This window comes from Zootermopsis nevadensis, unplaced genomic scaffold (assembly GCF_977971745.1).
Source record: "Zootermopsis nevadensis isolate Lab colony 2312 unplaced genomic scaffold, Znev_1.0 Znev_ptg000021l, whole genome shotgun sequence".
Classification (NCBI taxonomy): Eukaryota; Metazoa; Arthropoda; class Insecta; order Blattodea; family Termopsidae; genus Zootermopsis; species Zootermopsis nevadensis.
The window spans coordinates 22,892,467-22,907,330 of NW_028259153.1; the positions used below are offsets into that span (position 1 = coordinate 22,892,467).

Sequence of the window (14,864 nt, forward strand, 5' to 3'; positions counted from 1 at the left end):
TTAACTCTGCCCCCTAGGTACGGCTGTGGCAATGGTCATATTCAGGTTCTTGAAAATCCCTGAAAAAGATAAATGAGATCCACTTAACAACAACAACATAATTGCAGTATTCATAATAATAAATTGAAGTGAGATCTCACCTATTAAGATAAGATGATGTATCTGCGACCCCGCGTTTTGGCTCTGTTGGAAATCCTGAAAAAAATAAACGAGGTCGAATTAACAACAACAACAACATAATTGCAGTTTTCATAATAATAATTTGAAGTAAAAGCTCACCTATTAAGATGATGTATCTGCGACCCAGCGTTTCGGCGCTGTTGGAAATCCTGAAAAACAAAAACAAAATATTAATGTGCTCCAGCCAACATCATTGTAGCTTTAATAATAATTTCAAGCACAATCTGCCAAATAAGGAAAGACTAAAGCAAAGGTATAGAGTTAAGTACTGCTACCACCTACACAACAGGGCCTTGTCGTTCGACAAGCAAAAGTAGACAATTCATACCAGTAGTAAAGACCTACAACAAGATACAAAGTTTTCCTACTACCAGCAAGTATGCGTCAACTGAAATCGAGAGATGCCCAAAACTCAAGAAAAGTGCTGGTCAGGTTTATCCAAGTCCTGAAAAACTAAGACGCAAGTTACTGTTAACACACAGGTGGACCTCGATTTGCGCGGATTCAGAACAACGCCAATTTTGAAACCAAAAAGTCAAAAAAATATATTTTACTATTATTTACAACATTTTACAATGTTTCTCGTACCAATTCTTATACTAAATCGTAATTCTTACATCGCTCATTTCGAATGAAAATTATAAATACAGTCCTCTCTACAATTACGTATGTCTCGTTAGCGCGAATTTGCTCCAATGACATCGATGAATCGGAAAAAACATTCGTGAAATGGAAACTTTCGCATATGCGAGTTTGCTCATATGCAATTTCATTCCAGGCCCTTTAAACTATCAAAGGACTAATTTAATCTCTGCGGAGGAACCGAGGTTATTTTTACCACGCGATTTTCAACTGGCCGGCTTCTCAAATGAATGCAACTATCGCATAACAGCAGAGATGACTGTACACATCAATTGCATTAAAGACCCGCAGTCATTCGCGGACCAACGAACTGCCGATTGTAAGCGTGTAAAATATATTTCTTAAATTCCCTTCATTTTATTAAATTATTTCAGACCGTTACCGCAATGCCATTGTATTACTCATCAACGTTTCCGTGCTGGGAACCCACGTCATTGACTTCCCATTCATTTACATAATAAAAGAGTTTCAATTTACTCCGACTCTGATTACGACATTCCGTAAAGCAACGCATCAAGGCGAAAATCGAGGCCTACACGCAATAGCATTCTAATCTTCATAAAAATTTAATGTACTAACTGACAAATGTGAAAAAACTGAAGGAAGCTATAAACCTACGTGCCGTTAGCACATATGCATCAAAGGGCTTAGACGCACGAAAATAGAAAAGATGACAAGGAATCAAGAAAACTCACCAATTCAAATGACACCAATTAACTCTGCCCCCTAGGTACGGCTGTGGCAATGGTCGTATTCAGGTTCTTGAAAATCCCTGAAAAAGATAAATGAGATCCACTTAACAACAACAACATAATTGCAGTATTCATAATAATAAATTGAAGTGAGATCTCACCTATTAAGATAAGATGATGTATCTGCGACCCCGCGTTTTGGCTCTGTTGGAAATCCTGAAAAAAATAAACGAGGTCGAATTAACAACAACAACAACATAATTGCAGTTTTCATAATAACAATTTGAAGTAAAAGCTCACCTATTAAGATGATGTATCTGCGACCCAGCGTTTCGGCGGTGTTGGAAATCCTGAAAAACAAAAACAAAATATTAATGTGCTCCAGCCAACATCATTGTAGCTTTAATAATAATTTCAAGCACAATCTGCCAAATAAGGAAAGACTAAAGCAAAGGTATAGAGTTAAGTACTGCTACCACCTACACAACAGGGCCTTGTCGTTCGACAAGCAAAAGTAGACAATTCATACCAGTAGTAAAGACCTACAACAAGATACAAAGTTTTCCTACTACCAGCAAGTATGCGTCAACTGAAATCGAGAGATGCCCAAAACTCAAGAAAAGTGCTGGTCAGGTTTATCCAAGTCCTGAAAAACTAAGACGCAAGTTACTGTTAACACACAGGTGGACCTCGATTTGCGCGGATTCAGAACAACGCCAATTTTGAAACCAAAAAGTCAAAAAAATATATTTTACTATTATTTACAACATTTTACAATGTTTCTCGTACCGATTCTTATACTAAATCGTAATTCTTACATCGCTCATTTCGAATGAAAATTATAAATACAGTCCTCTCTACAATTACGTATGTCTCGTTAACGCGAATTTGCTCCAATGACATCGATGAATCGGAAAAAACATTCGTGAAATGGAAACTTTCGCATATGCGAGTTTGCTCATATGCAATTTCATTCCAGGCCCTTTAAACTATCAAAGGACTAATTTAATCTCTGCGGAGGAACCGAGGTTATTTTTACCACGCGATTTTCAACTGGCCGGCTTCTCAAATGAATGCAACTATCGCATAACAGCAGAGATGACTGTACACATCAATTGCATTAAAGACCCGCAGTCAATCGCGGACCAACGAACTGCCGATTGTAAGCGTGTAAAATATATTTCTTAAATTCCCTTCATTTTATTAAATTATTTCAGACCGTTACCGCAATGCCATTGTATTACTCATCAACGTTTCCGTGCTGGGAACCCACGTCATTGACTTCCCATTCATTTACATAATAAAAGAGTTTCAATTTACTCCGACTCTGATTACGACATTCCGTAAAGCAACGCATCAAGGCGAAAATCGAGGCCTACACGCAATAGCATTCTAATCTTCATAAAAATTTAATGTACTAACTGACAAATGTGAAAAAACTGAAGGAAGCTATAAACCTACGTGCCGTTAGCACATATGCATCAAAGGGCTTAGACGCACGAAAATAGAAAAGATGACAAGGAATCAAGAAAACTCACCAATTCAAATGACACCAATTAACTCTGCCCCCTAGGTACGGCTGTGGCAATGGTCATATTCAGGTTCTTGAAAATCCCTGAAAAAGATAAATGAGATCCACTTAACAACAACAACATAATTGCAGTATTCATAATAATAAATTGAAGTGAGATCTCACCTATTAAGATAAGATGATGTATCTGCGACCCCGCGTTTTGGCTCTGTTGGAAATCCTGAAAAAAATAAACGAGGTCGAATTAACAACAACAACAACATAATTGCAGTTTTCATAATAATAATTTGAAGTAAAAGCTCACCTATTAAGATGATGTATCTGCGACCCAGCGTTTCGGCGCTGTTGGAAATCCTGAAAAACAAAAACAAAATATTAATGTGCTCCAGCCAACATCATTGTAGCTTTAATAATAATTTCAAGCACAATCTGCCAAATAAGGAAAGACTAAAGCAAAGGTATAGAGTTAAGTACTGCTACCACCTACACAACAGGGCCTTGTCGTTCGACAAGCAAAAGTAGACAATTCATACCAGTAGTAAAGACCTACAACAAGATACAAAGTTTTCCTACTACCAGCAAGTATGCGTCAACTGAAATCGAGAGATGCCCAAAACTCAAGAAAAGTGCTGGTCAGGTTTATCCAAGTCCTGAAAAACTAAGACGCAAGTTACTGTTAACACACAGGTGGACCTCGATTTGCGCGGATTCAGAACAACGCCAATTTTGAAACCAAAAAGTCAAAAAGTGAAAAAAATATATTTTACTATTATTCACAACATTTTACAATGTTTCTCGTACCGATTCTTATACTAAATCGTAATTCTTACATCGCTCATTTCGAATGAAAATTATAAATACAGTCCTCTCTACAATTACGTATGTCTCGTTAACGCGAATTTGCTCCAATGACATCGATGAATCGGAAAAAACATTCGTGAAATGGAAACTTTTGCATATGCGAGTTTGCTCATATGCAATTTCATTCCAGGCCCTTTAAACTATCAAAGGACTAATTTAATCTCTGCGGAGGAACCGAGGTTATTTTTACCACGCGATTTTCAACTGGCCGGCTTCTCAAATGAATGCAACTATCGCATAACAGCAGAGATGACTGTACACATCAATTGCATTAAAGACCCGCAGTCAATCGCGGACCAACGAACTGCCGATTGTAAGCGTGTAAAATATATTTCTTAAATTCCCTCTTAGGGATTATACGGGGACTGTGATAGTTGGAGCGGCCGTGCGCCAAGGACGTGAAATCTGTGCGGATGATCAACTGCAGACCACACCGAAGTCACCTTGGAGACGTTTCACCTTTTATTTCCTTTGGAGACACTTTTGTACAATAAGTTATTCTGATTGTAGGGCAGCGCGATGATTCGACTGTGGTATTTATAATTGTAAGAATCGAGCAGAAACTGTCTGTTTGCCTTGAAGAACCGAACTTTCAGAGAGCGAGCACCAACGCAATCCCGCAACGTAACTGTTCTTGAATTTTGAATTGAATACGACAATCAGATTCGCCCCCCAAAAAGTCACTTATGACGTCGGAAACGTTCCGAACAGCCACATTCGAATTCCATTGGTCCGAGTCGTAGGGGAGCAGCGGTCATCTGGCGATCGTCACTCCACACCTTCTAGGGCGCCCCAAACCAACGGTCACTAAACCGAATGTCGGGGGAAGAGACTTTCACACGCCAGGACGGCGCCACTCTCTTTCCCAACGTGATACATTGGACAAAGCCAAAACTTAATAAAATCACTCAAATTTTCATGAAGTGAGGTGTACCAAGTATCATCTAATCACACCTCCTTCGTTCATATAACCCAGATTAATATGCCAAAGCCTGGTTTACCCCTCATCTCAAGTTTCAGTCCGTTCGGGAATTGAACCACGGACCTGGACTGGCACACCAGGAATCAAGAAAACTCACCAATTCAAATGACACCAATTAACTCTGCCCCCTAGGTATGGCGGTATTCAGGTTGTCGAAAATCCTGAAAAATAGAGTTCCAATTTAAAAAATATTATTGTAGTTTCATAATAATTTAAAGTACAATCCAGACAAGTAGTAAAGACCTACAACTCCTACTACCAGCAAGTATGCATCAACTGAAATCGAGAGATGCCCAAAACTCAAGAAAACTCACCTTTACCGAGGAGACCACCTGACACCGTCCCCCTAGGTACGGCGGTGTTAGTGGTAGAGTCCCGTTGTCAGAAACCTGAATTTAATGTACAATCTGCCAATAACAAGGACCGTGTAAAAAGATCAATTGACTCTAATAACCGAAGATTTACAAATTTTCAAATTACCGTTGACCAGAACAGCACAAGCTGAGACGCAATTTCAAACCGTCCCATTAGCAGCCCAATTTAACACACCTGAAGCCTGTACAATGTTAATTTATTACAAAATAATTAATAAGTAAATAAACTAAATATACCTAAGTAATATAATTCAATTAATAATACTAAATAAAAGAAAAAAATATAAAATTAATACCACAAAATAAAATACAGCCAGCACAGGAAATGAATGAATATTGTTTAAAAAGCTGACTGACATCACTAAGCAAAGTACGATCTTTGTTAATGATGTTGATGCTCCTACAGACTGCATCTGGCAGAGGGACTGGCCTTGAAATTGCGTTGTACATAAAGGTAGAGTAGTCTCTGATAGACCTAGTGGGTACGCAGAGACTAACTGTATCAACAAAAGATGAGCAAATAATTTTGCCTTTAAAAACATTAACGAGGAAAAGCGCATCCAAAAGCCTCCTCCTTAAATGTAACGATAAGAAATTTAATCTAACTAATATATCGTCATAATTATAGGCACACACGCCATTAAAGAATCTAGCGTAACATAGCGCTACAAATTTCCTTTGAATCCTTTCCAATTTAAAGGAATCAGAATTAGTAACAGAGTTCCAAACAACGGATGCATACTCAATTTTAGAACGGACTAAAGTTCTGTACAAAACCAAAATTCTATCAACAGTGGAGAAGGAAGACGTAATGTACCGAATCAAACCTAGCATTTTTAAGCTTTGTGATAATATATAGTTGATGTGCTGATGAAAATAAAGCTTACAGTCCAATAGAACACCGAGATCTTTAACACAATGGGAGCGTGCCACCAAATTGTTACACAATTTATAATTAAAGTAAATACTGTTTGTCTTTCGGGTGAATGATATAACAATCGTTTTACTCAAATTAAGTTGCGTTCCATTCCCGATAGACCAATTTTGCACTGAATGAATATCGTCCTGCAACAGTTTGCAGTCATCAACATCGCTAATGCTCCGATGTATCTTTAAGTCATCAGAAAATAAAAGGCACTGTGAATTGTGTATGGAGTCGCAGATGTCATTAATAAATATATTAAAAAGTAAGGGGCCTAGGGTGGAACCCTGAGGCACTCCACACTTAACACGATAAGGATACGAAAGAGTTCCAAAAAGATAACCATGGAACCAATCAACTTAAGTGGGTGATAGTCCAAAGTTTCTAAGTTTCCCAAGAAGAATATTACGAGGAACTAAGTCAAAAGCTTTAGTAAGATCAAAGTAAACAGAATCTGTTTGTCCTTGAGTACTAACTGAAGGTAAAACGGAATTAAGGTAAGTAACCAAATTTGTTGCTGTGGAATTAAATTTACGAAAACCATGCTGTATGGGACTTAATCTGTACTTAAAATTTTTTTGCAAATGAGCATAAACAATAAATTCAAATATTTCAGAAAAGTTATTAAGAATAGAGATGGGTCTATAATTACTACAGTGGAACTGTTTCCTTTTTTAAACACGGGAACAACAGCTGTTTGTTTCCACATGGACGGAAAGGTGGCACTATTTATACTTAAATTAAAAATATAGGTTAATAAGGGAGTAAAAATACCAGAACAACCCTTAATTACTAACGAAGGAATTCCATCTAACCCCACGCACTTTGAAGGTCTGAGGCGCTAATTTCAGCTGGAGAGATAGCAGCGGCGGGCAAAAAATCTGAAGCAAAAGCATCCGTAAGACTAACGGACCGGAAAAAAGTGTTAAAAATTGATTCAAAATGCGTAGCAAATTCATCAGCTGTGTGTTTGGGCTCAGTGACAAACCGATCACCAATTTTTAGCCGAATAAAGGAATTAAATTTCTTTATGAAATCTGAAACGTATTTCCAAAAATGCTTAGGGTGAGTCTTAAGACTGTCATCAACAGACTTCAATCAGACTTAATGGGAGCCTTAACTAATTTGCGAACGTGCGCGAAGTAGGTACGTATAATGTTCATGTGCCTTGGTCTTTTTGAACCGACGTAGATAATGATTCTTTTTATTAATGTAATGTTTTAAGGTACCGGAAAACCAGATAGGAAATTTAGACTTACTAGGATGCTTGTTTGGAATAGCTAAATTTAAAGCATCAGTAACCACCGACTTGAGCTGATCTACGACGGAGTCCACAGAGGACAAATTGTAAACGCAGGACCAATCATAAAGAGAATAAATAGTCAGCACGCGCGTAATTACGGGAACATCGAGAGGGCTGTGAATTGGTAGACTGAGATATATTACTAATATCAATAACCAGGGAAGGATGAAAAATAATCAGGTTTAACCAAATCGTGACGTTGACAGAGGAAAAATTAGCAAAGACAAGATCAAGCAGATTCTTGTTTTGTTTAATGGCGAGGTTGTGCTGAGAAAGTCCGAGGAAACATGAACGACATCCCCTCTAATTTTAATATAGTGATGTGAGTTAGCTTGAGGGAAGCCTTGGACCCAATCAAAACCAGGTATATTAAAATCACCCAAGAGAAGGGTTTCAATTCTTTTCCAGAGAATTAAAATAATTTTCAATAACTTTAACATCGGTGTTAGGCGAGAAATAGTGGTTTCCAACGAGTAAGTTCAAACCATCAGGAAGACGAACTTCAACCCAAACACATTCGCTGATAAATTCAAGATCGTACCTGCGTTTACAACCTCCACCTCTAGTTAAGTTGAGATCGGTTTAACCTCTGTCAGCGCGGAAAACGAGAGTCATCATGAAACAGATTGCGATTACAAAACGAATCATTAAGCCACGTCTCGGTAATGCATATAATTTTGAAATCATTAATACGGACATTATCATAAAAGTTGGTACATTCAGTACGCAAACCTCTTAACATTTTGATAAAAGATATCAATAGAATCCAAACACTTAGAACCAGACGCGGTGAGACGATCCTGACTTAATTAAGAGGTACTGATGCTTCCCCCAAGCTCCTCACAAATACTGGCCCGCGAGTCAGAGTCAGCCGTTGTTGGTACAGAAATAAGAGGTGCGCCTGTCAGGGGTCAGTTTCCCATGAAAGGGAGCAATCAGGCACCCATTTGGCCATACACCGGTGTTATTTATACGGGGAAAATCCTCTTCGTTGACCGTAATGTGAAAAGATGCATAGGAATTGAATTTAGTTTTAAGCCTAGTGCAAACTAACCTTTAAAGACTTATCTACGTCAGCAGCCGTGACCTCAGGGCCTCAGACCTTCCCCTCTCTCACCCCTAACAACGGCTGTCTGCGTTGTCTAACTGTGTTGGCCGAGGTTGTCCCAGAAGATGGCTTCTTTTTATGATTTGCTGTTGTAAAACCTTCGGTGTCCACACTCGAGACTTTAGGTTTTAACCCAGCAGACAGCACATCCTTGTAGGATTCGGATCCCACGTCGGCGACAGTAGAGGCAGAACGTGGCTTTGTTTGCGGGAACATTATGAACTAAGGTGGTTGTTCCCCCACACGTAATTTTGTTAAGATGATGGTCATTGTCCTTCCGAAGTTGCTAAACATCTTCAGAAAGCTTTAGGGCCATCTGAACCAGATTTTCGACTAAGTTATGGGCGCCGACACCATTCAGCCGAACCGTCTCCAGTTGTACACTGAGCGATTCAGGGTCCTTAAATGCTGGCAAAATAAGCTCCCTGTCGGGAAGATCCGATGTGGAGGCCATCTGGTTGCACGAACAGGAGTGTTATCGTCCCTGGACGCACGAGACCCGATACGACAAGAGGATACGCCACTACTCATGTAAAAGGAACATTCAGTTTCCGAGATTTGCAAACAACAAAGATGATACCTAGAGCCACAGGGCCCACAACACCCGATAAACTTTTGTTTTTTTACATTGCGGACAGTAATCCTTGCTGGCAGCCATTCTACCGGCTGGCAGCACACCGAAACCAGCAAACGCACACAAAAATTCGCCGACACTCACAATACACGCAAAACACGTCTATCCACTCCAACAGCTACACCACATATATGATTAATTATAAGGTAGAATCAGTAGGTTACTAGATAAAGTGTAATAGTTATATTGTAGACCTTGTGTAGACAGCAAGACTTTCCGTTTCCAGCTGTTGTAGAAAGGGGCGACAAGATCTGCTCCAGATAAGTTTATTGAAAAGGGTTCCAATTATATTCACAGATAGAGAAGGCCTGCCGAGGTCAGGACGCCCGAACTTTGACGGGGCAAGGGGTCGCGGTACCCGGGGGTTTATCGTGTCCTCTAATTGGATCCAGAACCACGCCTTGGGACGACACGTTACAGCTTCCACAAAGGTGATATCGAGATTTGCTTATAACCAGTGAATTTCGAAGACGCATTGGACATTTCACGTTGCTCGTCAGGGGGAAACTCTGCTGGTCTACTCAATTATTTCTACCTATATATGTGTTTCATACGAACTGTACTCATCTCAATTATCAAAATAAATAATCAACTTTCGAACGTCTTCTCGTCAGACTAGGCATTAACCTTAAGCTGTGTATTCAAACCTATCATCGCCGACCAACGTTCCTAGCCGCTCGGGAATATTGCACTCCTACGGGACTGGCCAATCCCTCGGGATACAATAATATATATATCGCCAAAAACTGGCAGAATGAAAAAGAGAATTCAGAGAATTATGAAAATCTGCTTTTAATCCTGTGTTTGGTGGTCGACGAGGTCAACACGACGTCAAAACCCAGTGAAACATTTGCCTTATCGTCACCGCAGTAAAAAAAACCTAACATCTAACAAAACTACGGAGTTTAACAGAAAATTCAAAACGGTTGAAGCTTTACGAGAGTTCAAAATAACATCGACCACAACAACACAATCTGAGACGCAACCTCAAGCCGCCCCACTAGAAGCCCAATTTAACACACCTGAAGGCTGAGATCCAAAACACGCGTATTTAATTAATAATAATCAGTGAACGGTCGTTGCGTAATTTGTATTGCCAACACACTAGATACGGAAGTGTGACCGCGCGTTCTGGGTTCGAGTCCCGGTGAGGCGCAAATAAAAATAAATTGGAAACAAGTAATAAAGATTTACGCGTTTCGCTTGTTAGGCAAGTGCGTCCTTTTCAGGCCAGGGGTCAGTTTATTGGTAGGTGCTCTGCATTCAGTGCAGAAGGCTCACTGACACTTAAAAAAGAAAAGAAAGTTGCACAAGCAACGACTGTAAAGGAAAGAATTATGGCACCGTGTGACCCCCAAACTACTTTCAGGGGGGCACCCGCCGGCTAAAGGGTTTTTTAATGGTCCACGTGAGCTAGGGCATCATTACTGCCCAAATACATCATTTTTTTGTGAAAGTTAAGGGGGGAAGTCCTATAACTAAAGGACAGGAAAGTTTTCTTGGAGGACACTCTTTTCTGGAATTCAGAGGAAGCAACATCCTAAATTGTTTTGTAGCTCGATTCGGCCAGTAAATGTTAATCGTAAAAGAAATAAATTGTGCTTTGCAAAACTACGAACTTTAATCTCAAGACCATTACCGAAACCTTCCTCGCTGGCATTCAGCTTATACCCCTCCATGTAATATTCCCTGAGAAAAGTTCCATGCCTACATGAGCAGAAATCCCGAATTACATCGTAGACGTCTGTGATCGACAAGACTGGAACCGAGCCGGGCAACTCCAACAGCAAACAGGAGTGGGACGGTTACAGCGAGTCATCATGCAAGCACCGGAGGTACAGTTAGAACCATACGAATGCGACTCGGATAACCTGAGGATAATGTACACTGTCAGTAAGAATTATTGGGTCAACATCTGCGATTGAATCATTTAAATGGGGAGGAAAGGAAGGAAATTCTAAATTTATGCATTAGGTACAATGACATCTTCTACCTGCCGGGAGACAAGCTGTCTTGTACTCAGACCATTCAGCATTCGATCCCGACACCCACGATTGATAAGACCAGGGGAATAAATGTCAGACGGTACAGGACACCTCAAGTTTTGAAAGATGAGGTAGACAGACAGACCGACGAGATGCTGTCCGAAGGGATTATCACTCACAGCAAGGCACCGTGGAATTCACCTATAATTATGGTACCCAAAAAGACAGATGTTTCAGGAAAACAAAAATGGCGGATGGTCGTGGACTATCGAAATCTGCATGAGGTCACAATAGGGGATAGTTTTCCACTGCCGTTGATAACTGATTTGCTAGATTCTTTAGGACAGGCCAAATTCTTCTCGACGCTGGACTGCGCGATGGGGTATTGTCAAATTCCCCTTAATCCAGACGACCAGCCTAAAACGGCATTTTCCACACAAAAGGGGCATTTTGAGTATAAAAGAATGCCGATGGAGCTCAAGGGATCGCCTTCGACGTTTCAGAGGTTGATGAATCATATAATGAGTGGTATACAGGGTGTACGGGCACTGATTTACCTAGATGACACAATTTTATATGGTAGAGATTTTCAGGGGTGTTTGACAAATTGAGGGAGCATAATTTAAAATTGCGTTTGGACAAGTGCGAATTTTTTAGGGAACAGGTAGTCTACCTAGGTCATGTGATGGGGTAAGGCCGGACGAAGCCAAGGTGTCCGCCGTAAAGAACTTTCCCTTTCCACAAACACGCGATGAGTTTTCTCGGATTGACCGGATACTATAGGCATTTTATTCCACAGTACAGCCAGAAAGCAAAGCCGCTATTTTATCTGACAAAGGAGCCACAACAGGATGCATTTAGCAAATTGAAGCAAATTCTAACGAGTGAACAATTTCTGCAATATCCTGATTTTACAAAGTCATTTATACTATGTACAGACGCAACTAGCAAGGCATTAGGTGCCATTCTTAGCCAAGGGTCTATTGGGGATGAGAAACCAACAGCTTATGCAAGTAAAGCATTAACAAAAGCCGAATTAGCATACAGGGTGATAGAGAAGGAATTTTACGCAGTAGTATGGGCTTGCACCCATTTTCGACCGTACCTGTGTGGCAGAAAATTTTTCATTATTAGTGACCATCAGCCACTTTCGTGGATATCAAGTGTAAAGAATCCAAATTCCAGGAGATAAAGAGTTCGATCATCAGATAATGTACCGAAAGGGAAGTTTGAATGGAGGGCCCGACGCTCTCAGTAGAATCCAAGTTATGCAACAGCCAGGAGAAGGCGAGGAACCAAGCAAGGAACTCACTCAGGAGCAAAAAGCAGAAATATTACGCGGAGCTCACTCGACGCCACTAGGAGCGCCCATGGGAATGAACAGGACCTATAAGAAATTGATTGGCCAGGCATGAAGAAAGATGTAGAGGAATATATTCAGAAGTGTGAATCCTGTCAAAAGAATAAGATTACTCAACTAAATACCAAATTGCCTTTACAGTTAACCACTACACTCAATTCGATATTGCAGAAGATAAACATAGATGTAGTTGGACCGATTAATGTTAGTTCCTCACAGAACAGGTACATTTTAACCATGCAGGATGAACTAACCAAGTATTTGATCGCCGTACCTTTGAGAAATCAAAAATTGAAAATGTAGTTTTGATGTACGGATGCCCTCAGGTCCTACTATCAGATCGCGGAGCCAATTTCTTGAGTGATATGTTTAAGAATGTTTGCAAGTTACTGCACGCGAAGAAAATTAACACCACTGCAGTGCATCCAATGACGAATGGGTCTTTGGAACGCGCCCACCGCGTTTTAATTGAATTTATCAGGCGTTTTGTAGATAAGGATCAATCCAACTGGGGCGATTGGATTAAACATGCTGTATTCGCATACAACACCACGCCACATGGCGCAACAAACTACACGCCGTTCGAATTGATGTTCGGGCGAGTTGCAAATTTACCGGGTTATTTACAGAAGCCGCCGGAAGGTGTTAACTACGCCTCAGGAGTTGAAACAAAGATTGCAAAACAGTTACACGGTAGCCAAGGAAAGGTTAGAAGTCGCCAAAGCGAGGAGTAAGGATTATTACGACGTACCCAAGTTCAAAGTTGGAGATCTTGTTTTATTACAGTATGCGAGTCCGCGGAAAAATCGCTCTACGAAATTTGGCCCATATGCAATAAACAAGATACAAGGAGTAAATGTTACCTTACAACTTCGGAGACCCAAACAAACTACAGCGCATGCAAATAGAATCAAGCCATTCTTCGTGTGATTTACAGATGGGGTTAATGACATGGATAGCGTGTACGATCATCATAGGAGCAGAGACGCTGGATTTCAGACTCCAACAGATTCCCGAATCGCCAGGACTTTACTACGAACATCTTGGAGAAGCCACACTGTCTAGTAACGTTTGGAAAATTCTAAGCTACGTCGATTTAGCTCGTGTTGATGAAAATTTCGAGACCGTCAGAAAACATGCCCAAGTTCACTGTAGAGTTTTGTCAAACGCGTGAACGTTCAGACTGGGTAAATTTAACAGAATGCAGGTCTTCGATTAAGCATGTACACAGAAAACTACGTAGGATTGAGTCTATGAAAATTACGTTAACAGAAGTGACCCAACGAGTTTTCGATTTCAGACCGTCTTAAAAGGAGTTTATTTGGATTCATAGGAACAATATCACATACACTATTCGGAACGTTGGACGAACAGGATGGAAAATACTATTCAGATGAGATTACTCAGTTAGAACAGGAACAAGTTAATTTTTTAAAGCTTTCAAAGGAGCAGATAGTCGTTAAAAATACACTAAAGACAGTAAACAGAACCTTGGGCGATGTATCTCACAACGAACAGATTCTGGCAAGGGGACTGTCAGAGATATCGAGGAAGACGGACAATTAAATGCAGTTCTAGGATATACTTCAATGTTAATTACGTTACGGGAACATGCATTACAGTTAGACAGAGCCTTTGAAGACCAATACTCCGTATTGCACGCGCACAGAGAAATATTACGGCCTCAATTAATTTCAACAGATCACGAAAGGATGTCAGAATGATTTTCCAAGAGACCAGTCTTTGCCCTTATCACTGAGCTCGGAGTATTCTTTTCAACTTCTTAACGTAATCGATTTTGATGGGTTTATCCAAGATACTTATTTTGTGTGTGTTATTAAGTTGCCTTTATGTTCTCATTTAAACTATGATGTAGGATAAGGAGTTTGTATTGATAGACAAAACGAGACAATATTACACTCGTTTAAGCCAAACTGAAATAGGTCAGTGCAGCCTAGCGACCTCAGAACTGCGTGTGTGTAAGCAAAATTTCCCAGTACAAATAGTACATTCGGTTGCAGACTGTGAAGTAAGACTTTTGCAATACAGTTCTGGTATTCCAGAATCTTGTTCTCAAAGAATAGTTGAATTGAAGGAAACATTGTGGACACAATTCGGAGATAACGTTTGGTCGTGTGTAGCGCCAAATGCCGAACACATGACAATTATTTGTCCAGACCACGATCCAGTGGATGTAACCATTAACGGGTTAGGCAAATTTACATTCTTGAAACCGTGTTCAGGTTATGGATCTCAAGTTTTAAGTCAAGCACATGCTAGCCGAGAAGTG

General features: G+C 40.2%; 2 long non-coding RNA genes across 3 annotated transcripts in view; one reads left to right on the top strand and one right to left on the bottom strand.

Annotated features, from left to right (window-relative positions):
• LOC147873242 (uncharacterized) overlaps positions 1–14,864 on the top strand; it is a 124,506-nt gene that overhangs the window by 103,313 nt on the left and 6,329 nt on the right. The window contains exon 5 of one of the 2 annotated variants that reach the window (XR_015536227.1): positions 9,527–9,829. The exons of the other annotated variant lie outside the window; for it this stretch is intronic. This is a non-coding gene — a long non-coding RNA (uncharacterized LOC147873242). Of the gene's footprint in view, positions 1–9,526; positions 9,830–14,864 lie in introns of those variants that run through there. 2 annotated transcript variants of the gene reach the window in all.
• LOC147873246 (uncharacterized) overlaps positions 1–14,864 on the bottom strand; it is a 17,700-nt gene continuing 2,836 nt past the window's right edge. Inside the window, exons 2-11 of the long non-coding RNA XR_015536224.1 lie at positions 5,203–5,277; positions 4,986–5,049; positions 3,350–3,399; positions 3,211–3,265; positions 3,053–3,129; positions 1,815–1,864; positions 1,518–1,730; positions 280–329; positions 141–195; positions 1–59 (exon numbers count right to left, since the gene is read on the bottom strand). This is a non-coding gene — a long non-coding RNA (uncharacterized LOC147873246). The remainder of the gene's footprint in view (positions 60–140; positions 196–279; positions 330–1,517; positions 1,731–1,814; positions 1,865–3,052; positions 3,130–3,210; positions 3,266–3,349; positions 3,400–4,985; positions 5,050–5,202; positions 5,278–14,864) is intronic.